The 4,896-nt window shown below is 35.7% G+C and overlaps 1 long non-coding RNA gene across 1 annotated transcript; it reads left to right on the plus strand.

Annotated features, from left to right (window-relative positions):
* Positions 1–1,857: 1,857 nt before the first annotated feature.
* On the plus strand, positions 1,858–4,247 carry LOC110903804. Its single transcript, XR_002572178.1, has 2 exons — positions 1,858–1,897; positions 4,066–4,247. It is a non-coding gene; the product is annotated as an uncharacterized LOC110903804 (long non-coding RNA).
* The last annotated feature ends 649 nt before the right edge of the window (positions 4,248–4,896 follow it).

Here is a 4,896-nt window from a genome sequence, read left to right on the forward strand (position 1 = left end):
CTGATGAATTGCTTTCCTCAACTAAAAATGCAAGCAAAACGAATTCATCAGATGCAAATCTGAGGACAAAAGAGAAGATAAAGAAAGAAAAATTAACTAAGCAAAATGATAAAGAATCAAAGAAAGTTAAATTTTCAGACAAAATCATTATCAAGGTTTTCGAGTATAAAAGAGATCGTGAAACATTATTCATTTCACAGGCTAATAAGTTTGGAAAACCTAGATCAAGTAAAAATTGGGTACCAATGAAGGTTGGCGATGAATCTGGCTCATCAAAGTCAGACAAGCCACGTTCAGGCAATGAATCTGACTCAAAAAAGTCAGAAGATGTAACACCCCAAAACCCGAATGTTTACTTGTCGTATGTTCCTATATAACTTAGTATGAAATAACTAACTAGGCTAATTAACCTAGTTAAGTGTGTGGTTAAAAGTCTTAAATGACCAAAATAGTGCAATTTATGTTAAGTGACAAAGATGAGGGGCCAAATGGAACAAGATGAAAGTTAAGTTACTAAATAACAAAACTCTCACACACAAACACACATATCGTGTGTTCGAGAATGAGCAGGAAGCTCCCATGGAGCCAAGAACCCTAGCTTCATCCTTTTCATCAAATTGGAAGGATAAATGAAGCTCAAATCCAGAACCGAACGCGAATTTGTGATCACCTACACTAGGGGATCATAAGGTATGTCTTAGATTCTAGATTTGATGATTACCCACGAAGTGGGTTATGTTGTAGATCATGAATTGGTATAAAATTGAGCATGAGTATGTGTTAGATTCATCATTTGGAACATGGATTATGCATGGTTTAGGTTAATTTGATGTTTAAGGGTGAAACCCGTTTGTTATGGTGAAGATGATGACATGGGTAAATCATCTATGTCTAAATTCTTGCTTAAAATTGAGGTATTTTGATTTGTAAGATGGATTCTTATGAGGGGAATTGAAAGAAATGTGATACTAGTATGTTTGATGTTTATGCATGTATGATTCATGTTGATTAGAAGGAAGAAATTGATTAATTATGTATGAGATTAGAAGGATATGCATGAACTAGTTGTACACTATGCTTACAAGGTAGTACACATATCAAAAGTATGATGAAATTATGAAGAACTTAAGATTAGATCACTTGTAAGTGATTAATAAGTAGTTATGAAGTGGGTTTTAGATGATGTAATGTAAATTGATGATTTACTTATGTTAACAATGTTTGGAATCATACATGTGTGTGAGTGTTTAAAGAAATTGGATAAGAAATGGTGAATTGTTGTTAGATGAAGTGAACAAAATGTGATGATAATATGTATGATGTTTAATTTTAAATACCACATGTTGATTAGTAGAAGGATTTGATGAACTATGTATGAATTTAGAAGATTGTGCATGAATTAGTTGTACGTTATGCTTAAAAGATGGTACGTACCCCAATCGTATGATAAAATGTATGTATTGTCGTCCGTATAGTCGATTATGATGTTGCGGGTATATAATGATAGGTCGAAAGTTAAACTAAATGAACCGTTGACTTCTAAAAGTCAACCGTGTATAAGAAGGATGGTTAGACGAGTTGTCATAATTGTAAGATTAAGGTAAGTTATATGGAGCGTGTTTGACGAATGTGTGTTTAATGCGATGACATGATGGTTTACATGAGTTTGAAATGATATGAATTTGGTCACATGTATTATGCTTGCTAGAAGTAACTAATGAAAGTCAAATAGGAATTATGCGATCGATATGATCGTTAACATGTACAATTATGTATGCTAATAAGAATGTGATTTCGGTGACATGGAAGTAAAGGAATCATGTCGAGACGGAATCAAGCACGGAAGGCTAACGGGTCAAAAGTGGCGAGGAAACGAGTATGAACATGGACGCACGAGGTAAGTGATTTTCTGTAATCACTTCTTAATTTGTTTAAGTAATATAATGTTTTAATTAATTAAACATGATGTTGAGATCAAATATGTGATGAAGTCCTCCGTCGTAAATGATGGGAATAAAGTTGACCAAAACGCCCTTGATGGGTATATTGGGCAAACGATCTTAAAAGTAGTTTAGAAACAAGCTAATCGATTGGTGTAATGTTTTGGTCAAGTATGAAAGTGAGGAGTATAGGATTTTGTATGTCGTAGACCTTTTTATGCACGAATACCCATAACGTGTAACACCCCAAAGATAAAGAATACATAGTAATATGGTACCTAAATGTGGGATCCTAAAGAATATGTAGTAATATGGTACCTAAATGTGGGATCCTAAAGGATATGTAGTAATATGGTACCTAAATGTGGGATTCTAAAGAATACATAGTAATATGGTACCTAAATGTGGGATCCTAAAGGATATGTAGTAATATGGTACCTAAATGTGGGATCCTAAAGAATATGTAGTAATATGGTACCTAAATGTGGGATCCTAAAGGATATGTAGTAATATGGTACCTAAATGTGGGATTCTAAAGAATACATAGTAATATGGTACTTAAATGTGGGATCCTAAAGGATATGTAGTAATATGGTACCTAAATGTGGGATCCTAAAGAATATGTAGTAATATGGTACCTAAATGTGGGATCCTAAAGAATAGGTAGTAATATGGTACCTAAATGTGGGATTCTAAAGAATACATAGTAATATGGTACCTAAATGTGGGATCCTAAAGGATATGTAGTAATATGGTACCTAAATGTGGGATCCTAAAGAATATGTAGTAATATGGTACCTAAATGTGGGATCCTAAAGAATATGTAGTAATATGGTACCTAATTCTAAGTTAAGAATTTCCTTAATCCGGAGGTAGGATTTTAAGTTAATATGATAGAATGTGAATTTACAAGCATGTAGGAAGAGACGAGAGGTTAAACGGATAAACGGTTCAAAAGTTATGCGCGTTTTAGCGCGTACGAACGACAAAACAACATCAGTTTTGCCAGACGCATTATTTAGCTGTTTACGGGTGTTTCTGGCTACGGGTAAAGGCAAGGCCCGTCGCCGACGCCTCTAGGGCCGTCGCCTACGGCCTTCCCAAGTCCCAAAAGCTGAAATCTTGTTATTTAAGTTAATTTATGTACCGTGGGCTTCGGTTTGATATCCGTGGACTACGGTGGACTTCCCAAACATGATTTTGATGGTTCCTTAGATGTTTATGGGCTATAAAGCTAAGTCTAAGACCCATGTTAATAATGTATGATTATGTAAGAGGTACGCGTGATATAGTACGTGTTCGTTAAAGTATGTACGTATGTAGATGTGTATGTATGTATGCATGTATAAAGATATGTACGAGTGTATGCATGTACGTAACGATGTAGGAAGGGTATGTATGTATGTAGAAATGTATGTATGTATGCAAATGTATATCTGTGTATGTATCGGAGTACGTGTGATCGTAGGCATGAATGTAGAGACGTATGAATGTAGGTACGTATGTAGAAGCGTATTTATGTATATATGAAGATACGTATGATAGTATGTATATATGTGAAGGCGTAGAAATGTATGTATGTGTGCAAATGTGTATTTGTGTATGTATGGGAGTACGTGTGAACGTAGGCATGAATGTGAGACGTATGATTGTAGGTACGTATGTAGAAGCGTATTTATGTATATATATATGAAGATACGTATGATAGTATGTATATATGTGAAGGCGTAGAAATGTATGTATGTATGCAAATGTGTATTTGTGTATGTATGGGAGTACTTGTGATCGTAGGCATGAATGTGAGACGTATGAATGTAGGTACATATGTAGAAGTGTATTTATGAATATATGAAGATACGTATGAGTTTAGGCATGTATGTATTGAGGTATGGATGTATGCAAGAGTATATGTAAGTATGATTTTGGATACGTTAAGTGTTAATGATATTAATCATGTACCTGGAAAACGAAGATTTACGCAGGTACATTATTGAAGACTCACAAGGGAATGGATATGCTAATGATATGCTTAAAGTTAGAGAGAAAGCTGAATGGAAAGTGTACATGTATTGAGTCTTGTTTATGTATTGTATACTAATGTGATGAATGTATGTGGTGAGTGCAGGTTGTACGAATCACGGGTGGTTATCACGAGGAATAGAGCTCGAAGAGCGAGTCACAAGCTAGATTGTACGGGAATAACTGAATATGTATTATTAGTAATCAGGGCTTATGCTTTATTTTTTTGTAAAAGATACATATTAAAACGTACTTTCAAGTAAGTCATGACGTTAATAATGAAAGAAATTTTATGGCACGAGTTTCCGCTGCGACTTTTTGTCAAATATGAATTAGGGCGTAACAAGTTGGTATCAGAGCCCTGGTTTGAGAGAATCAAGTAAAAGGAGGTGAATACTTGAACTCAAACCGGTGTGCTCTCGTGACCAAGAACCCGTACAATCCAAGACTCGATCGAGGCCTAAATGCAAAAGCGAATGTAAGTATGTATTAGATTATGTATTTGAAGGAAACTAATAGTATGTTATGTGCAAGGTAAGCTTAAGAGTTTGAAGAGGGTGATCCGTGAATGCAGAATAGGATGAACGCTAAGGCGGGCGAAGGTGCAAATAGGCAATTTAACCCCAGGTACACAATACTAATATGTATGAGTACCGATGTCAAAAGAAAAAGGAAGGGGTCTCCTTGGGAGAGTAATTATTAAACGAAAGACGATGATGTGGTCTTGGGGAAGTTTTAGAAATATGCACGAAACTGAAACCCATCTCTCGGGCATAAGGCGATGATTACACGAAGGCACGAAACTAGTGTGTGGATTGCGCACCTGGCCAGTACGCAAGAAGCATATGACGTTCGTGAGACCGTGGCAATTATTGCAGGTATGTCCGGTAGAACTGGGTAGCAGGTGGGCGCTATGTTGTAGCGAATGCGAAATAGC

This window comes from Helianthus annuus, chromosome 2 (assembly GCF_002127325.2).
Source record: "Helianthus annuus cultivar XRQ/B chromosome 2, HanXRQr2.0-SUNRISE, whole genome shotgun sequence".
NCBI lineage: Eukaryota > Viridiplantae > Streptophyta > Magnoliopsida > Asterales > Asteraceae > Helianthus > Helianthus annuus.